The 25,807-nt window shown below is 43.3% G+C and overlaps 1 protein-coding gene across 3 annotated transcripts in view; it reads left to right on the forward strand.

Annotated features, from left to right (window-relative positions):
- The first annotated feature begins 2,791 nt into the window (after positions 1 to 2,791).
- The window catches only part of fancc (FA complementation group C), a 175,910-nt gene continuing 152,894 nt past the window's right edge, over positions 2,792 to 25,807 (forward strand). For all 3 annotated transcript variants that reach the window (XM_048528327.2, XM_048528328.2, XM_048528329.2), the window contains exon 1: positions 2,792 to 3,035. The gene's annotated coding sequence lies outside the window, so the exon portion shown is untranslated. The remainder of the gene's footprint in view (positions 3,036 to 25,807) is intronic.

Consider the following 25,807-nt stretch of genomic DNA (forward strand, 5'->3'; position numbering starts at 1 on the left):
CATGCCAGTATTCTTTTTTCCAAAGTGCAAGACTTCACATTTGCTCACGTTGAATTTCATCAGCCATTTCCTGGACCACTCTCCTAAACTGTCTAAATCTTTCTGTAGCCTCCACACCTCATCAGCACTAACTGCCTGTCCACCTAACTTCGTATCATCGGCAAAGTCACCAGAATTCCGCCATTCCCTTCATCCAGATCATTAATATATAAAGTGAACAGCTGCGGCCCCAACACTGAACCCTGCAGGACACCGCTTATCTCCAGTTGCCACACCAAAAAAGAGCATTTTATCCCAACTCTCTGCCTTCTGTCAGACAGCCAATCCTCAATCCATGCCAGTAGCTCACCTCAAACACCATGGGCTCTCACCTTACTCAGCAGCCTCCCATGACGCACCTTATCAAAGAACTTTTGGAAGTCTAGATAGATAACATCCACTGGGTTTCCCTGGTCTAACCTACCTGTTACCTCTTCAAAGAATTCTCACAGGTTTGTCAGGCATGACCTCCCATTACTAAATCAATGCTGACTTGTTCTAATCTGACTCTGCACTTCCAAGAATTTAGAAATCTCATCCTTAACAATGGATTCTAGAATTTTACCAACAACCGAGGTTAGGCTATTCAGCCTATAATTTTCCATCTTTTGTCTTGATCCTTTCTTAAACAAGGGGGTTACAACAGCAATTTTCCAATTATCTGGGACTTTCCCTGACTCCAGTGACTTTTGAAAGATCACAACCATTGCCTCCGCTATTTCCTCAGCCACCTCCCTCAGAACTCTAGGATGTAGCCCATCGTTTATCAATTTTTAGACCTTTTAGCTTTTCTAGCACTTTCTCTTTTGTAATGCCTACCATATTCATCTCTGTCCCCTGACTCTCCTTAATTTCAGTTTTTGTGGCGGACGGATCTGCTACATGAAACAGAAAATCTTAGAATGCAAGTACAACAAGTGATTAGGAAGGCAAATGGAATGTTGTCACTTATTGCAAGGGGAATAGAATGTAAAAGGGCTGTATGATTGGAAAATTGCAGTTGTACAAGGTATTGGTGAGCTAACATCTAGACTTCTGTGTTTCTGCATTTGTAGTCACCTTACTTATTTTTCAGGCCGGAGGGAGGTTTATCGTGCAGTTTCCCAGGGATTGATACTGCAATCCTTACTTTTTCTGATTTATCTTCATGGTCAAGATCTTAGAGTACAGAGGACAATTTTCAAGTTTGCAGACAATACAAAATCTGGAAGCATTGTAACCTGTGGAGGGAACAGTATAGAATATCAAAAGGGCCTTGACAATTCCATTAAAAGTGCACGGATGGGTTGCATTTGAGGTTCAAAGTAGAGGAGTGAGATAATACATTTTGGTAAAAAGAACTAGGAGAAACAGTTTAAAGAGTGCCACTATAAAGGGTGTGCAGCAGCAGAGCCTCTTGGCTTCATAATTGCACAATTCGTTAAGTGTAGTAGGACAGGTGGAGAATAGGGTTAATAAACAGTACCCTAGACTTTATTAATAGTGGGATGAAGCACAAGAATAGGAAGATTATGTTGAAAATAAATGAAACATTAGTTAGATCTCAGGCGGAGGGAGTATTATGTGCAGTTCTGGCCACCACATTTCAGGAAGAATGTGAGTGCAATGGAGAGAAAGAGAGAGAGAGAGAAAGAGAAAGCAGAAGAGGTTTTAGGATAAGAAACTTTAGTTAAGAAGATAGAATGGATATATCGGGATTGCTTGCCTTGGTGAGGAGAAGGCTAGGAGACTTGATTAGAGTTTTCAAAATCATAAGCATTCTGGACAGAATAGATAGAGAGAAACTGTTATTGGTTATAATCAGATTAAGAATGACAGGCACAAATTTAATGTGATTTGCAAAAGAAGTAAATGTGATGCATGAATAAATTTGTTTACATAGCAAGTAGATAAGGTATGGAATTGCCTGCCTGTAAGTGTGGTGAAGGCAGATTCAATGAAGACATCTGAGAGGTCATTGGATGATTATTCAAATAGGAATAATTTGCAGGGTTATAGAGAAAGAATGGGAAAATGGTACTAAGTCATAATGCTCATTCAGACAGCTGGTACTGATACAATGGGCTGAATGGCTCACTCTTGCACCATAACAATTCTGGAATTCTGTCATGAGCCGACTCGGAATCACTAACCCATCCCAATTGCTATCTGCACACCTTATGAACTATTTATCGAATACAATGAATTAACTTAGATGGCACTTTCCAGTTCCACAATGACTGCCAATAAAAACAATGAAAACATCAATGTCACAGAAACACCATCTCTTATAGCCTGCAGGCCTGAGTTCAAGTCCTATGTACTCCAGAGGTGTTTTATAACATCTCTGGGCAAGTTGATCAGAAAATGTCTACCTACGAAAAAAAGATGAGTACCTAGGATAGGTGAAGGTTGAGTTTATATTCCTCCAGGACAAGTTGCAAAGTTAGTTAGTTTAACAAATCTCTATGTTTACAAATGGTACCAGAAAACAAAAACTGCCAAGGTTGTCAGTGTGTGCTAAAACTCCAAACGCTTCGCAAATATCAATATATTGTGGGGAAAAAAAACTCTTCATACTTCAGTGAACCATAAAGCTGGCATTTAATGCTTATTCAGTTTCTTGGAAAGGTGAGGCTTACTTTTAGCACACATTTCTTGTACAGTGGTGCAGAATTCTCTCAAATAGCGCTCAAGATAGCTAACCATTGCTGGAGACGGCCGTTAAAAATACACGCCCATAAGAACAAGTGATTCATTGCAGTCCTTTCACGAGTCATGGCTGTTGATTGTTTACAGTACGTTCTTTGAAATTACATACTGGAGGCTTCAAATGAACGACCCCCGACCCCAAACCCCCTCAATAACCCGACTGACGAAAACGACTGCAGTACAAGACAGTCGGAAGGGCGGTGTTCGTTGCTGGGTTGAGCCGAGGCTGCAGTTGTCAATCAAAGCGGGCGGGAAGCTCGAGCGTTGCTTCCGGGTTCTGGCCGATTGAGTGAATGACTTTGTAGGTGAGTAACTTGGACAATTGTACTCACATTACTGTCTCGTTCGAGATTCAAAGGCACTAAAGTTTCCCCTGAATGTTGTCCGTCTCGATGTTTCTGCAGAATCATATTCTGCACGATATATTCTTCCTGAAAGAAATGGTGAACAAGATCTAACTCGCTTTGTAGGCAATGTTTGTAGCAGGTGTTTTCAATTCAACAGACAGGAAGCAGTATTTTGTTTAAAATACACATTAAGGTTAGCCAGGATGCGAAAATGAAACCAGAACCCTGGACCAAACCAGTGGGGTCGAGCTCTGGGAAATTCATTGAGGGCCTTAAAAAGACCTCAACTTCCCATTCAGCATTTACATTCAATTTGTAGTCTAGTTTGCATTCTTTTGAACGTTTGCAGCAAATTGTCTTAGACAAAAGTAGTTCAATGAGACGATATTTCCGTGAAAATAAATGCCATCTGACATCCAGGGCAAAAACAGAAGCTGTTGGAAAACTCGGCAGGTCTGGCAGCATCTGTGAAGAAAAAAAATCAGTGTAAAGTTTCGGATCCAGTGACATCCATCCTAGCCTTATGTTTATGTAACCTATGCTGCCGACATCGGCCCACGTCTGTGTCTGCCATACAATAAAGGCTTTTGACAGTCCAGATACACAACATCTACCTGATTCACTGTTGTCCGCTCCACTGGTCACAATACTCAGAAAATTCCAGAAGGTTTGTCAAGTTTGATTTCCCCTTTTGTGAATCCATGCTGACTTGGATTGATCCTGTCACCAATAAAGGCTGAAATACTGTGGATGCTGAAAATCTGAAATAAACACAAAGCTGGAGAAAGTCAGCAGGTCTGGCATCAACCGTACAGCGAAAAAGCAGAGGCTGCGTTTGAATACACTGATTGCTTCAGAACTCCAAACAAATATTCTGTTCATGTCGACCAGATTTAATATTCTCATTATTTTAAATACCTCAATAAAACTTATTGATTATTGAATAATCAAGCATTGGGCCGTGGTGACAGGATCAATCCAAGTCAGCACGGATTCACTAAAGGGGATTCAAACTTGACAAATCTTCTAGAATTTTCTGAGTATTGTGACCAGTGGAGTGGACAATAATGAATCAGGTAGATGTTGTGTATCTGGACTGTCAAAAGCCTTTTGATTAAGGTCTCAGACAAGAGATAAGTAGGCCAAATTACAGCCGATGTATCAGAGTTAATGTATTGAGGTGGATGGAGAATCGGTCGGCAGACGGAAAGCAGAGAATTCGAATAAACAGGCCCTTTTCAGAGTTGCAGGCAGTGTCGAGTGGTGTACCGCAGCTTTCTGTGCTAGGATGCCAACTGTTCACAATATACATTAATGTTTTGGATGAAGGAATTGAATGCAATATCTACAAATTTGCAGGTGAAGCTAAGCTGGGTGGCAGTGTGTGCTGTGAGGAGGACGCTAAGAGACTGCAGGGTGACTTTGACAAGTGGCTGAGTGGGCAAGTGCAAATAATATGCATAGCTGTGAGGTTAACCACTTTGGTGGGGAAAAAACAGGAAGGCAGCAGAATAGCAGCACTTTAGGAAAAGGTGAGGTACAACGAGAGCCGGGTGTCTTAGTGGAACAGTTACTGAAGGTTGGCATGCATGTGCAGCAGAGGGTGAGAAAAGCTAATGGCCTGCTGGTCTTTGTAATGAGAGGATTTGAGTATAGGAATAGCGATTTCTTGCTGCAGGGCCTCGGTGAGGCCATTCCTTAAGTATTGTGTGCATTTTTGGCTGCCTAGTCTGAAAAGGACATTCTTGCTGTTGAGGGAGCCAAGTGTCAGTTCACCTGAGTAATTCCCAGGATGGCAGGACTAACGTATGAAGAAAGACTGGATTGACTGGGTTTGTACTCATTGGAATTTGGAAGAATGAGAGGGGATAGAACATAGAACAATGCAGCGCAGAACAGGCCCTTCGGCCCTTGATGTGCCGACCTGTGAATAAATCTAAGCCCATCCCCCCCCACACTATCCCATCATTATCCCTGTGCTTATCCAAGGACTGTTTAAATGCCCCTAATGTGGCTGAGTTAACTACATTGGCAGGCAGGGCGTTCCATGCCCTTACCACGCTCTGAGTAAAGAACCCGCCTCTGACATCTGTCTTAAATCTATCACCCCTCAATTTGTAGCTATGCCCCCTTGTACAAGCTGAAGTCATCATCCTCAGAAAAAGACTCTCACTGTCTACCCTATCGAATCCTCTGATCATCTTGTATGTCTCTCTTAAATCCCCTCTTAGCCTCCTTCTCTCCAGTGAGAATAGACCCAAGTCCCTCAGCCTTTCTTCATAGGGCCTGCGCTCCAGACCAGGCAACATCCTGGTAAATCTCCTCTGCACCTTTTCCAATGCTCCCACACCCTTTCTGTAATGGGGCAACCAGAACTGCACGCAGTATTCCAAATGAGGCTGCACTAGGGTTTTGTACTGTTGCAGCATTAAATCCCGGCTCTGGAACTCAATTCCCCTACCAATAAAACCTAACACACCATAAGCCACCTTAACAGCACTATCAACCTGGGTGGCAACTTTCAGGGATCTATGTACTTGGACACCAAGATCCCTCTGCACGTCCACACTACCAAGAATCTTTCCATTGACCCGGTATTCTGCCTTCCTATTATTCCTCCCAAAGTGAATCAGGATGTTAAAATCCTGATGGGACTGGACAGGCTAATGTAGGAAGAATGTTCCTAATGCTGGGGAGATCCAGAACTCGGAGTCACAGTCTAAGAATAAGGGGTAAGACATTCAGGACTGAGATTAGGAAAAATTCCTTCACTCCAGAGTTGTGAACCTATGGAATTCTCGACTGAAGGAAGCTGTTGGGGCCTGTTCATTAGATCTATTCAAGAGAGAGCTGGACATGGCCCTTGAGGCTAAAGGGATCAAGGGGTATAGAGAGAAAGTGGCAGTGGAATGCTGAAATTGCATGATCAGCCATGGTCATATTGAATGGTGGTGCAGACGTGAAGGGCTGAATGATGCTGAACATTATATAATTGTCAGTGAACATCCCCTTCTCTGAACGTAAGGTCATTGTTGATGCAGCTGAAGATATTTGGGCCTAGGGTATTTTCTTGAAGAGCACCTGCAGAGGTGTCCTGAGACTGAGATGATTGATCTCCAACAACTACAACCTTCTTCCTTTTATGGTAGAAACATAGCAAACAGGAACAGGATCAGGCAGTTCAGTCCTTTGATTCTGTTCTACCATTTGATGTGGACTGTAGACTTGATTTTACTAATTTCATTGACTTAAGTTTTGCTACTGGTTCTTGATACCATCCTTGGTCAAAAGGTAACTTGATTTCAAGGGCAGTTGTGCTCACCTCACCCCTGAAGCTCAATTCTTCTGTCCATGTTTGAGCAAAGGCTGTAATGAAGGAGCTGGATGGCTCTGATAAAGCCTAAACTGAAAGTTAGTGATCAGGTAACTTCTTTGAAAGTTTCACTTCAGAACACCGACTACTACTCCTTCCATCCCTTTGCTGACTATGAGTAGATGGATAGGATAGTAATTGGCTGTGTTGAATTTGTCCTGCTTTCTTGTGCACAGGATATATTGAACAATGTTCCACAATGTCAGTTAGATGCCAGTGTTGTAACTGTACCGCAGTGGCTTGGCTAGGGGTGCTGCTGTTGCCTGAATGTTACCAAGGCCCATTGTCTTTGCATTCAGCTGTTTCTTGATGTCACCAATTGAATTGGTTGAAGACTGGCAGTTGTGAAGCTTGGGATCTTGGGAAGAGGAAAAAGTGGATTATCCATTCAGCACTTCTGTCGGAAGATAGAAGCAAATATTTCAGCCTTCTCATTTGCATTATTATGCTTAGATCTCCCATCTTAATGGCGAAGATATTTGTGGAGGCCCATCTCCTTTATTTGCTTCTTTACCACTATTCATGAGGCAGGATTGCAAAGTCTAGATCTGACTTGTAGATTGTGCGTTCATTTCACCTTGTCTATTGTGTGCTGTGCCTGCTGTTTGGAATGCAAGTAGTCTTGTATTCATCCCAGATTGGAACTTCAATTTTGGGTATGTTTGGTACTGCTCTTAGCATACCCTCCTGCACTCTTTGTTGAGTGCAACAGAATTGTATTCAACAACAATATGTTACCTCAAGTTTGTAGGAAATCAATTTTGATCGGTCAGTAGATAGATAGCTGTGTTTTTGTTTCTTGCAAAGACAAGGCCCCTCTGTCTCTTGTTTCCACATCGAACATCAAACATCTATCTGCTTGTGTTCCATTTTCTAGTGCTTGGCAATTGTCATTTGTGCTTTGGTTTTAAGTGCTCACCTGAATAGTTCTTCAATGTCTTAAACATTTCCACTCCTTTCAGACAATGTGTTCTAGACACTTGTTACCCTCTGAGTGGAGAAAAAAAGCTTTTCTAAATCTTGTACTACCTTACTTTAAAACTATCCCCCTTGGTAATAGACCTGTCAATTCAGGGGAAGCATTTCTCCCCATCTAGAGCACTCCTCCATTAGATCCTCCTCAGTCTCTCTGCTCCAAGGCAAACAACAGCCTATCGAGTCTGTCTTCGAAGCTTCTCCAGCCAGGCATCATCCCGATGAATCTCCTCTGCACTCTTTCTAAAGCGAGCACATCCTTCTATATGTTAGTGACGAGAAATGCATACAGTATTTCAGCTGTGGCCTAACTAAGATAGCACAAAGCTCTATCACAATCTCCTTTGTACTTTTATTCAATGCCTGAATTAATAAAGGCACGCAATTCCAAATGCCGCCTTAACCACATTATCTACCAGTCTTGCTGCTTGCAAATATCTGTGGACAGACATGTCCAAGGTTTCTCTCCTTTGCACTACCCATGGTCCTACCATTCTACATGCCTTGTTAATCTTCCCAAAATTTATCACCTCACACTTTTCCTCATTGCTATTTACCACCCAGCCAATTTTTGTCTCCTTGCTGACCTTACCTCCTAAATTCATGCCTAGATCATTAATATATATAACAAACAGTAAGGGTCTCTGCACAGCATCCTGTAGTACATCAGTAGACACAGCCCTTCAGTCACAAAAGCATCCTTTGCATATCACCTTTCTGCCATTAGGCTAACTTTGGATCCAATTTGCCAAATTACTCTAGATCCAATGGGATTCTAGCTTCCCATCTTGTCAAATATCTTTCTGAGGTCAATGTAGATTACATTTGTACAATGTAGATTACGTTGGGCACGTTGGCAACCTGTGACTAGTGGGGTACTGCAAGGATCAGTATTTGGGCTTCACCTGTTCACAATCAACGATTTGGTGTTGGGGACCAAGTGTAATATTTCCAAATTTGCAGATTATACATAGCTAAGTGGGAATGCGTGTTGCGAGGAAAATGTAAAACATTTCCTGACATATTTGGGAAGGCTTAGTGAATGGGCAAAAAAAGGCAGATGCAATATAATGTGGAGAAGTATGAGGTTATCCACATTGAGGAGCTGATGTGCAAAGTATTTCTTAAATAGCAAGAAGTTTAAAAAAAAGTACGTGTGCAAAGGGTGTCGATAGCCTTCAGAAAATTACCAACAAGGATAATGTGCAAAAATAACAAACTATTAGGAAGATTAATGGAATGTTAGCCATTATTGCAAGACGATTTTAGTACAGACTTAGTGAAGTCTTGTTTTAGTTTTATGGGAGCTTGGTTAGACTGCACATGGAGTCCTTATCTCAGGATACATATTTTGCCATAGAGAGAGTGCAATAATGTTTCATCAGACTTGTTTCCATGATAGTGGACTGTCCTATGAAGACAGTTTGCATAAACAGGACCTGTATTCTTTAGAGTTTCGAAAAATGAGAGTTGATCCCATTGAAATCTGTAAAATACTTAAAGGTATGGATGGCGTAGATACAATGCAAGATATTTCTCCTAGATGGAGAGTCTAAAACCAATAGGCAAAGTTTAAAAATAATAGGATGCCACTTTGGTCCAAAATGAGAATAAATTAATTTACTTGGAGGCTTGTGAACCTTTGAAATTCTCTACCGTAGCAACTATGGGAATCAGCCTTTTGAATATGATACCTTTCTGATTAGTGATTTACAGGGCTATGGAGATTGAATACCTCAATGCTTTTAGTTACCCTATCAGCCATATTGTATTGAAGGGCAGTGCTTAATGGGTGAACAACTTACTCTTGTTCTTGTGTTCCTAACAACCATTTTTTGGGGGGTGAATGGGGGTGGGAATTTCAGCAGTATGAGGTAACTAATCTTGGATGTTTTTAGCACAAAAAGCAAAAATAATTTTTCCTGGACTTGTAAAAAAGCTATTGTCGAATTTTCTGGTGCTTATGAAACTACTGTATTATGAACTTGCTGCTGCCTCAGTCTTGTTTACATGCAGTCACCAGTCAGCTTCCTGCATGATTAGATAAGTCATGCCTAACACAATTCAGCCTTTTTTGAGTCAGAAGTCAGATTTCCATCTTGCTTTGAAAAAATATTTTTTTGATTTTTCACTCTTGCATAGCGACTCAGATTTTCAAATTTCTCCTTGTGTTGGGTTTCCCTTGTCGAAGGGAAGGTCTTTCTTGCCTACTGTGCTATTGAATTCTGTTAACATTTTAAGGCCACCGAATAGACCACCCCAGAACAGGTCATGCAAACCCTATAATTTAACATTTTAAGCCCTAGTTTCATTTTGGTGAGTTTGCTCTGTGTGGTCCTTGTCATGGGGAGACAGTGGCAGAAGGTAATGTTACTGGCCTAGTAACCTAGAAGCATAGTCTGATGCCTTGGAGACAAGGGTTAAACTTGTAGAATGACAACTGGGGAGACTTAAATTCAATTAATAAAGTCTAAAATTGAAAGCTAATCTCAGTAATCGTGACCAGGAAACAAACACCAATTATTATAAACAAAAAACAAAACCACTGGTTTATAGATGTGTATTAGGGAAGGAAATTTGCCATATTTGCCAAGTTTGGCATACTCTCTACTCCAAACCCCCAGCAATGTAGTTGACCCATCTGTCTTCTAAAATGGCTTAGCAGGCCACTCAGCTCAAGGAGGATTAAGTCTAGCAACAAATTGCTTGCAATGTCCACCTCCCATGAAGGAATAAAATCGAGTTCCTTTCAAGACTAGGCAGAATTTTTAGCCTCCCCTATGTCAGTTATGACATTCCTAATAGACAGTCTCTTGTATTCCATACTCATGGGCCTGTATTGTTTCTTTGTCCCCCCGCCACTAATAAATATCATTCCAATAGAACACTATTTGCCATACAAAGCTGCCCTTGGTACCTTCTGTCAAAATCATCACAAAATCAAAATGGCAGCAGCATGCAAGTGCACTCTTTCTGTGTGAATCTAACCTCCACCAGTGAAAACAAAACAGCGCAATGTGTTCCTAAGTGCACAAAATCTACCTAGTCTTCTCCATACTACTTTTAATGCTTACAGATGCTTTTCTGAAAAAACACTTCCATGCATTTTATAGCTGACATCCAAGTGTCAGGTTTGTGGGAGATTATTTTGTCACATTGTATGTTACTGTTTGGTATTTCAGTGTCTTCTCTGTGTGGCACTGATAAAGTGGTACAAAGGTGTGAAATATACTCGTGTCTGAAGAACTCAGTACCAAGGAGCTGTAACTCTCACTAGTTGATTGTCATCAATTTCTTCTGCTTATACTCCTCACTCCTTTAATAAATCATCAGAGGAGGAAAGAAGCCAATAATTGGTAGATGTCATTCTCTGGGGCTAGGAAGATAACAGGCATTGGAGTTTGTACCTCTGTTTTCAGGCCAACAGTGTGGGAAACTTATCAGTAATCTAGTCCACGCACAGTGCTCTTGATCTCACACTTCCCACAGCAACAGCTATTCGCTTCATAAGAACTATTCTCTTTAGCAAGTCTCTTCATGAGCTGTCTCGATAATGCTTAGCTACTGAGGTTTGGGAGCTCCCTCCTGTGGTCAGTTGCATGTAATATGCAACAATTTTATTTTACCCCTGCAGGCGATGTGATTGAGTGATGGTAAGATAAATAATTGAATGTCTTCTATATGGCATGGAAGAGGAAAAGGGTAAATCAGTGTGAAGCATGGGTGGAGTTATACTTCGGAAAAGAGAGAAGGATACCCTTGTTAGAGGCCGTATAGTGGGCCGTATCCTAGGTCCAACCATCTTCAGCTACATCATCAATTACTTTTCCTCCATCATGAGTTCAGAATTGGGTACATTTGTTGATGATTGTGTGCAGTTTCATTCTCAACTTGGTAAGATATGAAGGAGTCCGTGTTCATATGGAAGAAAACATGCACATCGATGAGGCTTGGGCTGATAAGTAGCCAATAATATTCATGGCATGCTAGATTCTGATTTGGCATCTCTTTCATTGCACTGTCATGCCATTTGATGTTTGTACTTGATGCAATATTGCTTCTGAGCATATTCTGATGATTGATGCTAGATTGCATGTGCCATCAGTTGGACGTTGTACTCAAATTTTCTGTTCAGTGTTCAAGTTGAGTAATTTTTAAAATTCATTCATGAGATATGGGTGTTGCTGGCTGGCCAGCATTTACTGCTCATCCCAAGTTGCTCATGGGAAGGTGGTGATGATCTCCCTTTACAATCTAAGCGCTGTGAATTGATCCACAATTCCTTTATGGAGGGGATTTCAGAATTTTGACCCAACACCAGTGAAGAACCAGTGATATATTTCCAAGTCAGGATGGTGAGTGACTTGAAGTGGAACTTGCAGGTGATGGCGTTCCTTTGTACCTGTTGCCCTTGTCCTTCTAGATGGTAGTGCTCATGCATTTGGAAGGTACTGTTTAATGATCTTTGAAATTTATGCAGAGCATCTTGTAGGTAGTATCCACTGCTGCTGCTGAGCATCAGTAGTGGAGACAGTGGAAGCTTGTGGATGTGGTGCCAATCAAATGGGCTGCTTTGTCCTGGATGATGCCAAGCCTCTTCAGTGTTACTGGATCTGTATCCATCCAGGCAAGTGGCGAGTATTCCAGCACACTCCTTTTAGGGAGTCAGGAGGTGAGTTACTCCCTGCAGTATTACTCAGTCCAGTTGAATTCCTGGTCAGTGGTAAATCCGAGGATATTGATAGTGGGGATTCAGTGATGATAACACCATTGAATGTCAAAGGGCAGTGGTTAGATTGCAGCTTATTGGAGATGGTCATTGCCTGGCATTTTTGTGACCTGAATGTTGATTGCTACTTGTCAGCCCAAGCCTGGATATTGTTCAGACCTTGTTTAAACATCGAATGCTTCAGTATCTGATGGGTCAGGCATGGTGCTGAACGTTGTGCAATTGTTGGTGAGCATCCCCACTTCTAACATTGGAAGCAAAGTCATCGATGAAACAGCTGAAGATGTTTGTGCCTAGGACACTGCTGTGAGGAACTCCTGCAGAGATGCCCTGGAAATGAAATGCCTGAACTCCAACAACCATAGCCATCTTTCTATGTGCCAGGTATAACTCCAGCCAGAAGAGAGAGAGCTCTCTGATACCCATTGAAGTTTTTCTAGAGCTTTTTAATGCCACACTCAGTCAGATATAACCTTGATGTTAAGGGTTGTCACTCTCACCTCATGTGTGGAATTCATCTCTTTTGCCTGTGTTTGAACCAAGGTTGCAATGAAGCCCAGAGCTGAATGGCGCTAGCAGAACCCAAATTCTCCATCACTGAGCAGGTGCTACATGATTGCACTGGTGATGACACCTTCCATCACTTTTTACTGATGATCAAGAGTAGACTGGGCTGCTAATTGGCTGGTTGGATTTGTTGTGCTTTGTGTACAAGACATACTTAGGCAGTTTTCCACATTGTTGGCTGGATGCCAGTGTTGTAACTGTACTTGAATAGCTTGGCTAGGGGAATGGCAAGTTTTGGAGCACAAATCTTTGGTACAATTGTTAGAATGTTGTCAGCGCCCACGACCTTTTGTAGTATCCAGTGCCTCCGACAGTTTCATGATATCATGTAAAGTGAATTGAATTGGCTGAATGCTGGTGACTGTAATGCTAGGGACCACTGGAAGAAGTGAAGATGGATCATCCACACAGCACTGCTGGCTGAGGATTGTTGCGAATGCTTCAGCATTATCTTTTGCACAATGAGTTGGGCTCTTCCATCATTGAGGACAGAGATAACTGGAGCCTTATCCTCCAGTGAGTTGTTTAATTGTCCATCACCATTCAGGACTGCCAGGCTTAGGTCTGATCCGTTGGTTGTGAGTTTGCTTGGCTCTGTCTTATTACTTACTGCTTATGCTGTTTGACATGCAAGCAATCCTGTTTGGTAGCTTCGCTAGGCTTGCACCTCTCTTTTTTTAAAGTATTCTTGGCATTGCTCCTGGCATGCCCTCTTGCACTCTCGATTGAACAAGGGTTGATTCCCTTGCTTGGTGATAGAGGTTGACTGGAGGAAATGCTGGGCCATGAGGTTGCAGGTTGTGCTGGAAAAGAATTCTGCTGCTGTTGATGGCCTACAGCGCTTCAAGGCTGCCCAGTCTTGATTTGCTAGATCTGTTTGAAATCTGTCCCATGTAGCACAGTGATAGCGCCACAATATGATATAGGGCATTCTCAATTTGAAGATGGGACTTCATTTTCACAAGGATTGTGCGGTGGCCACTTTTGCTAATGCTGTCATGGGTAGATACAACTGCAGCAGGTAGATTAGTAAAGATGAGGTCAAATACTTTTCCCTCACCTAGATGCAGTCGAGTAGCTATATCCTTCAGGAGCCGACCACCTCAATCTGTAGTGCTGCTGCCAAGTTACTCAGTAGATAATATTGAAACACCCGAACCAGGTATATTTTGCGCGTTTGCCACCCTGAGTGCTGCTGCCAAATGTTGCTTAACATGGAGGACTACTAATTCATCAAATGAGAGAGGAAGTTTATGGCAGTCATTGCCAATGTTTAACTTGAATCTATGTGACTTAGAATCAAACGAATCCTTCAGTGTGGAAACAGGCCATTTGGCCCAATACGTCCACACTGACCCTCCACAGCGCCCCACTCAGGCTCAACTCCCAATACACTACAGGGTAATTTAGCATGGTCAGTCCACCTAGCTTGCACATCTTTGGGCTGTGGGAGGAAACCAGAGCACCCAGTGGAAACCCACTCTGATTAGGGAAGAATGTACAAACTCCACCCAGTCACCCAAGGGTGCAATCTAACTTGGGCCCCTTGTGCTGTGAAGCAGCAGTGCTAACCACTGAGCAAACATGCCACACCTTTGTTACAGACTGTCACTTGGAAGTGCCCCATTTATACTTATTCTCCATTTCCTGTCCATTAGCCAACAGTGTATCCATTCTAATATATGATACCCAACTCTTAAATCTTTATGTTGTGTACTAACCTTTTGTGTGGAACCTTATCAAGTTCATCGTTTCCAGAGACAATGTTGAGGACTCCTAGAGCAACACTCTCCAGACTGTATACCACTGTGCCACCACCTCTGCTGGGTCTGGATCAGGACATATCCATGGTGGTGAGGATGGTGTCTGGTACATTGTCTGTCGGGTATGATTATGTGAATGTAAGTCTGTTGCTTGATTAGTCTGTGAGACAGCCCAGCCAATTTTGGTACTAGCCCCTGGATGTTAGTAAAGAAGGCATTACAAGGTTGACAGGGCTATTTCTGCCTATGTTTTTTTTTTCAGTGCCTAGGTCAATGCCAGGCAGTGCATCCAGGTTTTGTTTTTTTGTTGAGACTTTATAGTGATTGATACATCTGACTAGGTAGGCCATTTCATAGGATAGATGAAAGTCAGCCACATTGTTGTGGGTCTGGAGTCCCAAGTAGGTTTGGTTCAACTTGTGCTTTTCCTGCTGGCTGATGACCTGCATTGATTTGTAGAGTTTAAATAGTCTGCCTCCCATGTAAGCATGGGGTTTCCAGTTGCATTATTTGCAGTTTGTGGCTCTTGAATTGATACTGAAATTGGTAACCAAGGATCGGCCATTCCATGCCAATAGGACTGCAATCACTGCACTCATGGTGATCACGACATAAGATATCTGGAGTCAACATAGATAAAGCTGTTGCAGTGATTATTTGTACGTATTGTAAATGGTGAGTTTGGCTTTGGATGGTGAAACCGACACATGCCACTTATCTGCATGCATACGTTTTAACGTAAGAAGAGGAAAGATGTTTACACCTGCACTGATGTGCTATTTTGCAAGTAGCTTATCCTGACCCTTCATCTGTGATTGTAAAATTTAGATAATTGTAAAGGCTTCCATTGGTACTAATACATTCTTTAATGTTAACAATGCTGAATGTCGACTAATCTTGTCTGTGATGTTTTGGTCATGCTTATTACCTGCCCCTCTAGGTCAACTAGACATTTTGTAGCTCTTGTCTTGAACTTATTTGGTATGTGCACCTGGTTGCTTAGGATTTTAATTCTGAGTGGCCTCTAGATATGGTTTCTCATGACATTGATCCGCTATTTTGGCATTTGCTTTCATCATTAATGTTTCCAATGCCCTCTGGTGCCAAGATAATATAGTGTGAAGCTGGATGAACACAGCAGGCCAAGCAGCATCTCAGGAGCACAAAAGCTGACGTTTCGGGCCTAGACCCTTCTTCAGAGAGGGGGATGGGGTGAGGGTCCTGGAATAAATAGGGACAGAGGGGGAGGCGGACCGAAGATGGAGAGAAAAGAAGATAGGTGGAGAGGAGAGTATAGGTGGGGAGGTAGGGAGGGGATAGGTCAGTCCAGGGAAGACGGACAGGTCAAGGAGGTGGGATGAGGTTAGTAGGTAGGAAATGGAGGTGCGGCTTGGGGTGGGATAAGGGATGGGTGAGAGGAAGAACAGGTTAGGGAGGTAGAGACAGGTTGGACTGGTTTTGGGATACAGTGGGTGGAGGGGAAGAGCTGGGCTGGTTGTGTGATGCAGTGGGGGGAAGGGACGAACTAGGCTGGTTCTCTGGTGCCACATGTTTTACAACACTTTGTTGTACAAACTGGCCAAAAATATAAAGGAGGATAGTAAAAGCTTTTTTAGGTATGTGGGGAAAAAAAATGCTTATGACTAAAATTGGGGCCTTGAAGTCAGAAATGGGTAAATTTATTATGGGGAGCAAGGAAATGGCAGAAGAGTTGAATAGGTACTTTGGATCTGTCTTCACTAGGGAAGACGCAAGCAATCTCCCAGATGCAATAGTGGCTGAAGGACCTAGGGTAATGGATGAACTGAAGGGTATTTAAATTAGGCAGGAAATGGTGTTGGATAGATTGTTAGGACTGAAGGCCGATAAATCCCCGAGACCTGATGGTCTGTGTCCCAGGGTACTTAAGGAGGTGGCTCTAGAAATTGTGGGCGCATTGGTAATTATTTTCCAAGGTTCTATGGATTCAGGATCAGTTCCTGCGGATTGGATGATGGCAAATGTTGCCCCACTTTTCAAGAAAGGAGGGAGAGAGAAAACAGGAAATTATAGACCGGTTAGCCTGACGTCAGTGGTGGGAAATATGCTGGAGTCAATTCTGAAAGGTGAAATTACGACTTATTTGGATATCAGTAACAGAATAAGTCAGAGACAGCATGGATTTACGAAGGGGAAATCGTGTTTGACTAATCTGGAATTTTTTGAGGATGTATCTATGAAGATAGATAAGGGAGAACCAGTGGATGTAGTGTACCTAGACTTTCAGAAAGCCTTTGATAAAGTCCCGCATAGGAGATTGGTCAACAAAATTAGGGCACGTGGTATTGGGGGCAAAATACTGACTTGGATTGAAAATTAGCTGGCTGACAGGAAGCCAAGAGTAGTGATAAACGGATCCCTTTTGGAATGGCAGACAGTGACCAGTGGCGTTCCACAAGGTTCGGTGCTGGGACTGCAGCTATTTACAATATACATTAATGATGATATATATGAAGGCATTAGAAGTAATATTAGCAAATTTGCTGATGACACAAAGTTGAGTGGCAGTGTGAAATGTGAGGAGGATGTTATTAGAAGACAGGGTGACTTGGACAGGCTTTGTGAGTGGACGGATACATGGCAGATGCAGTTTAATGTGGATAAATGTGTGGTTATACACTTTGGTGGCAAGAACAGGAAGGCAGGTTACTATCTCAATGGCGTCAAGTTAGGTAAAGGGGAAGCACAATGAGATCTGGGTGTTCTTGTACATCAGTCAATGAAAGCAAGCAATGAAACGTCAGCTTTTGTGCTCCTGAGATGCTGCTTGGCCTGCTGTGTTCATCCAGCCTCACATTTTATTATCTTGGATTTTCCAGCATCTGCAGTTCCCATTATCACTGGTTCAAGAAGGTAGCTCACCACCACCTTCTCGGGGGCAACCGGGGATGGGCAAGAAATGCTGGCTAGTCTGTGACGCCCACATCCCACGAAATGAATAGAAAAAAAATTAATCTCTCTTCACCTATGGAATTCAGCCCTTTTGTCGATGTTTGAACTGAAGCTGTAATGAGGTCAGGAGGTGTAGGGAGAGGCTGAATAGGCTGAGGCTATGTTCCCTGGAACATCGGAGGCCGAGGGGTGACCTTTATAGAGGTTTATAAAATGATAAGGAGCATGGATAGGGTCTTTTCCTCAGAGTGGGGTGAGATTCAAACAGAGAGGGCTTAGGTTTAAGATGAGAGGGGAAAGATTTAAAAGGGACCTAAGGGGCAATATTTCCATGCAGTGGGTGATGCATATATGGAATGAACTGCCAGAGGAAGTGGTGGAGACTGGTAAAATCACAACATTTTAAGAGGCATCTGGACGGGTATATGAATAGGAAGGGCTTGGAGCCAGATGGGACTAGATTAATTATAGGATATCTGGTTGGCATGGATGAGTTCAACCTCTCCCTATAGCTCCTGACCTCATTATAGGCTTGGTTCAAACATCGATCAAAGAGCTGAATTGGAGTGAAGAGAGATAACAAGTTGAAATGGTTCGCGACTGGGAGGTGCAGTTGTTTAGTGTGAACCGTGTATAGGCACCTCGGAGGCTTGAGAACCGCTTTGCAGAGCACCTACGCTCGGTTCGCACTAAACAACACCTCCCAGTCGCCAACCATTTCAACTTCCCCTCCCATTCCTCAGGCGACATGTCCATCCTGGGTTTCCTGCAGTGCCACAACGATGTCACCGGAAGGTTGCAGGAACAGGAATTCATATTCCACTTGGGAACCCTGCAGCTCAATGGTATCAATGTGGACTTCACAAGCTTCAAAATCTCCCCTCCCCCTACTGTATCCCAAAACCAGCCCAGCCAGTTCCTGCCTCCCTAACCTGCCCTTCCTCCCACCTATCCCCTCCTCCCACCTCAAGCCCCATCCCCATCTCCTACCTACTAACCTCATCCTGCCCCCTTGACCTGTCCGTCCTCCCTGGACTGACCTATCCCTCCCTAATTCCCCATCAACACTCACCTTTACTGGCTCCATCCCCGCCTCTTTGACCTGTCTGTCTCTTCTCCACCTATAGTCTCCTCTATCCATCTTCTACCTGCCTCCCCCTCTCTCCCTATTATTTCAGAACCCCCTTCCCCTCCCATATTTCTGAAGGGCGGTCTGGGCCCAAAACGTCAGCTTTCCTGCACCCCAGATGCTGCTTGGCCTGCTGTATTCATCCAGCTCTACATCTTGTTATCTCAGATTCTCCAGCATCTGCAGTTCCTACTATGTCTGAATTGAAGCGAAGGGTCTATTTCTATGCTGTACGGCTGTATGACTCTGAGTGGCTCTAGCAGAACCTAAGTGGAGTGAAAGGTAGCAGGTTATTCATAAATAAATGCAGCGTGATAGGACTGTTAGTGACACTTTTCATCACTTTACTGATGATTGAGAGTAGATTAATAGGGCAGTAATTGAGCACATTGAATTTGTCCTGCTTTTTGTGCATAGGACATACCTGGGCAATTTTCCACATTGTTGGGTAGATGCCAGTATTGTTGCTGTACTGGAACAACTTGGCTAGTGAAGTGGCAACACATGTCTTCAGTACTATTGCCAGAATGTTGCCAGGGCCTGTAACCTTTGCAGTATCCAGTGCCTCCAACCATTTCTTGCTATCACATGGTGTCAATCAAATTGGCTGAAGATTGGCATCTCTATGGTGGAAACCTCTGGAGGAGGTCAAGATGGATATCGGCATCTTTGGCTTTCTAACTTCCTATCAAGCTCTTTAAATTTGGATTTCAGGATCACATCCTCCTCTCTACCCAAGTCATTGCTACCAGCAATGGTACATAAAATACAAGTTCATAGTTTATGGCAAGTTTGTCCAACCTTTTCATGGCCTTGTGCCAGTGAGTAAGCTTCAGAAAGATGAGGTCGTGTGCATCATTAAATTTGATTTTTTAAAAAATGTCAAACAAATATTTTTTAAAAAGATTACTGTTGAAATGTATCATGCAGCAGAGCTAACATAAGTGGTGGGCCTGTGGAATTCATTGCCATGGAGCGCAGTGGAGGCCAGGACGTTAAATGTCTTCAAGGCAGAGATTGATAAATTCTTGATCTCACAAGGAATTAAAGGCTACGGGGAGAGTGCGGGTAAATGGAATTGAAATGCCCATCAGCCATGATTAAATGACGGAGTGGACTCGATGGGCCAATGGCCTTACTTCCACTCGTATGTCTTATGGTCTTAAAACAGCTGTCTTTTGCCTTTTTGGTCAAGATGCAGAGGCAGGGAGACAGAATAGGACCCAAGTTTTGTGGGTAGATTTTATTTTCGTGAGGGTGAACAAGGGGAAGATTATGTGTATGTGTACCTGGCTCACTCCCAGTCTTGGGACACTCAATCACACAAGCAGGCCCTCACACAGACTCACTAACTCCTCATCCAGGCCTCTGAGATTTGGACATTTTGTTGTTGAGGGTGAATTCGGGATGGCTGTGAAGGTTCCAGATGTGCTTCCTCATTCCACCCTATCTGAGAGTGGCTGTCCTGAGCTGCCATGTATTGCTGTAGCAACTCTGGCTCCTCATGGCCTCTGCTACCTGCTCTGCCATCTTGATCTTTGCATTTCTTTAGGGGAGCAGTGGCCTGAAGGGCAGTGGGGTACAGTGGGAGAGAGTGTGGCCGAGGGTGTTTGACAGTATGCGCCTTTAAGAGGGGTTTGTTCTGTCCTGCTCCTCTTGAAGATGGGTGTTGTAAGACTGGTGCTGTGGTATCTGCAATATGTAAAGCAGAGTAAATAGGTTTGGGTTTTTTAAAAATTAGACAAAAGAAGCACAAGTGGGTGGGGTCAGGCTCTCACAAACTCTGTTTTAGTTTGGCTTTCAATGGTTGAAGTTGGGATTTTGGAAATGAAGCTGCGAGATAAGGCCGTCTCTCTGCTGGAAAAGGTTGGGTTCTGTCTCTGCTGCTCATTCTGTTGGTGTTCTTTCTACTGGATTACAGGTGACAACAAGTGAGGGCAGTCTGTTTTGCTGAATTTGCCTTTGCCAAGGGTGTGTTAATGAGATGCTGCTTTATTGGAACTATTAATGAGTAGTGGTTAAATGTTTTAGAATAGAATTAAAAATTATGCTAATGCTTTCTTTTCTTGTTTGGATTTTAATTGTAGTGTAAAGTTAAAGTGTCTTTTGCTTAAAGCCTGGTGCGCTTGCCTCTAAGTGAGATAAAAGTTGAGGCTCGGCTATCTCCTTAATATGTTGGAAGTTTTTTACCTGGGCCATAACATTGTCAGGCGGAGCAGTGAAAGAATGGAGAAAGGTGGAGGGGATTTTGGGAGATAGGGGAGGTTGGAGAGAAAAAATGCAGTCTGGCTGTGAAAACAAAAGTGAAGCTAATCACCATGGCAATTGATCACTGCCAACTGTCATCAAGACTCATCTGGCTCACTAATGTCATTTAGGTGAGGAAATCTGCCATGCTTACCTGGTCTGCCCCACGTGTGACTCCAGATCCACAACAATGCACTCTGGGCATTTTGGGAAATACAGTAAATGCTGGCCGAGTGAGTGATGCCCTCATCCCATGAGTGAATTTTAAAATAAAGTATTACTCTGCATTCACTCATATGGCTGCAAAACTACCTGTCTGCTCCTGTATCTATTGTACCCTTCCCCTTCCCTGACCACTTACGAGGTTTTAACGTATGAAGTTCATTTTTTAAATCTTAGCCATTCTTTACCTTTCTACCATATGTTTTAGCTTTTTATCCTTCCTGCTTTGCCTAATTGCCCCTCATTCCAGACATATACTTTGTTCAGGCCTTAGTTTTTGTTTAACTAAGTCATTCCCAAACTAAGGACAAAACAGATCATTTTTCTTTGCACAATGCTAGTTCTAAACTAGTCTTTGCCAAGTTGCTCCGTTAAAATACTTACCTATAAAACCTATCTTTATTGTACCACAATAGTTTTAATGACTGGAATGTATTACTGTATAGTGATGTGAATGATTGGGGATGCATTGAAATGAGCCTAAGTATATTGATATGGCATTAAAGTGTGTTGTGTTCAGTATTCTTTTACATCCCCTACTTATTATCTACATATCATTTGGATAGCAGTAACAGGATAGGTCAGAGTCAGCATGGATTTACGAAGGTGAAATCGTGTTTGACTAATCTTCTGGAATTTTTTGAGGATGTAACTATGAAGATGGACAAGGGAGAGCCAGTGGAAGTAGTATACCTGGACTTTCAGAAAGCCTTTCATAAAGTCCCACATAGGAGATTAGTGAGCAAAATTAGGGCACATGGTATTGGGGACAAAATACTGACTTGGATTGAAAATTGGCTGGCTGACAGGAAGCAAAGAGTAGTGATAAACGGGTTCCTTTTGGAATGGCAGGCAGTCACCAGTGGCGTTCCACAAGGTTTGGTGCTGGGACCACAGCTATTTACAATATACATTAATGAAGATATATATGAAGGCATTAGAAGTAATATTAGCAAATTTGCTGATGACACAAAGCTGGGTGGCAGGGTGAAATGTGAGGAAGATGTTATGAGAATACAAGGTGACTTGGACAGGCTAGGTGAGTGGACGGATGCATGGCAGATGCAGTTTAATGTGGATAAATGTGTGGTTATACACTTTGGTGGCAAGAACAGGAAGGCAGATTACTATCTAAATGGAGTCAAGTTAGGAAAGGGGAAGTACAATGAGATCTGGGTGTTCTTGTACATCAGGCAATGAAAGCAAGCATGCAGGTACAGCAGGCAGTGAAGAAAGCTAATGGCATGCTGGCCTTTATAACAAGAGGAATTAAGTATAGGAGCAAAGAGGTCCTTCTGCAGCTGTACAGGGCCCTGGTGAGACTGCACCTGGAGTATTATGTGCAGTTTTGGTCTCCAGTTTGAGGAAGGACATTCTGTCTATTGAGGGAGTACAGTGTAGGTTCACGAGGTCAATTCCCGGAATGGCGGGACTATCATATGTTGAAAGATTGGAGTGACTGGGCTTGTATACGCTTGAGTTTAGGAGGATGAGAGGGGATCTGATTGAGACGTATAAGATTATTAAGGGATTGGACACTGTGGAGGCAGGAAGCATGTTTCTGTTGATGGGGGAGTCCAGAACCAGAGGACACAGTTTAAAAATAAGGGGTAGGCCATTTAGAACAGAGTTGAGGAGAAACGTCTTCACCCAGAGAGTGGTGGATATATGGAATGCTCTGCCCCAGAAGGCAGTGGAGGCCAAGTCTCTGGATGCTTTCAAGAAAGAGATAGATAGTGCTCTTAAAGATAGTGGAATCAAGGGTTATGGGCATAAGGCAGGAACAGGATACTGATTGTGGATGATCAGCCATGATCATAATGAATGGTGGTACTGGCTTGAAGGGCTGAATGGCCTACTCCAGCACCTATTGTCTATTATAGACATCAACTAAAGGCACTTAATTACAACACAGTTAACTAGTCTACCATCGTTTTAGTAAATTGAACTTAGGCACTCAAACTATTTTTTAGTATCCATAAATTCATAGCATACAATATTTGATAATTTGGCACGAATTAGAGATTTATCTATTCTCCACCTATCTTCTCCTCTATCCTCCTTCGATCTGCCTCTCCCTATTTATTTCAGAACCCTCTGGCCATCCCCCTTTTTTGATGAAGGTTCTAGGCCCGAAACGTCAGCTTCTGTGCTCCTAAGATATTGCCTGTGTTCATCCAGCTCCACAGTTTGAACTTAATACTACCTGTAATAAGAGATAACAATGGATTGAGTTGGGTTTTGGTTGAAACAGTGTTTTTTGGTGCAGTGTAAAACTAATTGTATTCCCTGCTGACCTGACACAGCCTATGCTGTTTTTAGTTTGTGTGTTTGAGGCTGCCACTGAGATTGAAATGCATTCCACTTCTCATAGCATCTTTTGGCTTGAGTACAAAATTTACCAGAAATACATTTCATATCCTTAAATGCTTGTTGACTGCTTAATGTAACATTACATTATAGATTGTGACGTGTTTCAAGTTATAATTTTGTTTTGCTAAAATAATTTGTGTATACTAATTGAGATTCTTTGTCTTCTATCTAGCCTATTACATTTTAAGATCTTTTATACAAAGAGTCATACAGCGCAGAAATAGACCCTTTGGTCCAGCACGCCAGTGCCGATCAAGTTCCCCAAGCTAAAGTAGCCCCACTTGCCTGCATTAGCCTATATTTCTCTAAACCTTTCTTATTCATGCACCTATCCAAATGTTTTGTAAATGTCATCACTGTACCTACATCTACCACTTCCTTTGGCAGTTCATTCCACTTATGAATCACCCTCTGTATGAAAATGTTGCCCCACAGGTCTCTTTTTAAATCTTTCTCCTCTCACCTTATAATTATGCCCTCAAGTTTTGAACTCCCCTTATGTAGGGAAAAGACCTCTACTATTCATCTTATCTATGCCCATCATGATTTTCTAGAGCTCTACAAGGTCACAACTCAACTTCCCACGCGGCAGTATAAAAGGTCCCATTTTAGTTTGTATGGATGAGATAGTGGTTGCAATGCAGATGAGCAGATTGACAGTGACAGTGGTGAAGTAGGCCATTCAAGCAGAGAAGTAAATAAGAATGTTGGAGAGCTTGTGAGGAATCATGTAAGGACAGATGTGTTAATTTGTAGTGAAATAACCAGGTAATAAGCAAGCGCAGCATTTCAGAATGACAGGAAACTAGGAAAAGGTCTGTTAATTAAGGATCACATTAGTTACAGAATGAAATACCATAATGACTTGTAAGAGCAATATGTAGAAACGGTTGGTATAAACTCAGCAAATTCAGCACTGTCAATCTTGCAGAGTCCTCACTGACATTTGGGAACTAGTGCCAAAATTGACAGAGCTGTCTCACCGGCTAGTCAAATAGTAGCCTAACACATTGTATTTACAGAATCATACCTCGTGGACAATATCACAGACAACACAATCTTAGGTATCAGAAATAATGGGAACTGCAGATGCTGGAGATTCCAAGATAATAAAATGTGAGGCTGGATGAACACAGCAGGCCAAGCAGCATCTCAGGAGCACAAAAGCTGACGTTTCGGGCCTAGACCCTTCATCAGAGAGGGGGATGGGGGGAGGGAACTGGAATAAATAGGGAGAGAGGGGGAGGCGGACCGAAGATGGAGAGTAAAGAAGATAGGTGGAGAGGGTGTAGGTGGGGAGGCAGGGAGGGGATAGGTCAGTCCAGGGAAGACGGACAGGTCAAGGAGGTGGGATGAGGTTAGTAGGTAGCTGGGGGTGCGGCTTGGGGTGGGAGGAAGGGATGGGTGAGAGGAAGAACCGGTTAGGGAGGCAGAGACAGGTTGGACTGGTTTTGGGATGCAGTGGGTGGGGGGGAAGAGCTGGGCTGGTTGTGTGGTGCAGTGGGGGGAGGGGATGAACTGGGCTGGTTTAGGGATGCAGTGGGGGAAGGGGAGATTTTGAAACTGGTGAAGTCCACATTGATACCATATGGCTGCAGGGTTCCCAGGCGGAATATGAGTTGCTGTTCCTGCAACCTTCGGGTGGCATCATTGTGGCAGTGCAGGAGGCCCATGATGGACATGTCATCAAGAGAATGGGAGGGGGAGTGGAAATGGTTTGCGACTGGGAGGTGCAGTTGTTTGTTACGAACTGAGCGGAGGTGTTCTGCAAAGCGGTCCCCAAGCCTCCGCTTGGTTTCCCCAATGTAGAGGAAGCCGCACCGGGTACAGTGGATGCAGTATGCCACATTGGCAGATGTGCAGGTGAACCTCTGCTTAATGTGGAATGTCATCTTGGGGCCTGGGATGGGGGTGAGGGAGGAGGTGTGGGGACAAGTGTAGCATTTCCTGCGGTTGCAGGGGAAGGTGCCGGGTATGGTGGGGTTGGAGGGCAGTGTGGAGCGAACAAGGGAGTCACGGAGAGAGTGGTCTCTCCGGAAAGCAGACAGGGGAGGGGATGGAAAAATGTCTTGGGTGGTGGGGTCGGATTGTAAATGGCGGAAGTGTCGGAGGATAATGCGTTGTATCCGGAGGTTGGTAGGGTGGTGTGTGAGAACGAGGGGGATCCTCTTGGGGCGGTTGTGGCGGGGGCGGGGTGTGAGGGATGTGTCGCGGGAGATGCGGGAGACGCGGTCAAGGGCGTTCTCAATCACCGTGGGGGGAAAGTTGCGGTCCTTAAAGAACTTGGACATCTGGGATGTGCGGGAGTGGAATGTCTTATCGTGGGAGCAGATGCGGCGGAGGCGGAGGAATTGGGAATAGGGGATGGAATTTTTGCAGGAGGGTGGGTGGGAGGAGGTGTATTCTAGGTAGCTGTGGGAG

The sequence above is a fragment of the Stegostoma tigrinum genome, chromosome 3 (assembly GCF_030684315.1).
Source record: "Stegostoma tigrinum isolate sSteTig4 chromosome 3, sSteTig4.hap1, whole genome shotgun sequence".
In the NCBI taxonomy this organism is placed as follows: Eukaryota; Metazoa; Chordata; class Chondrichthyes; order Orectolobiformes; family Stegostomatidae; genus Stegostoma; species Stegostoma tigrinum.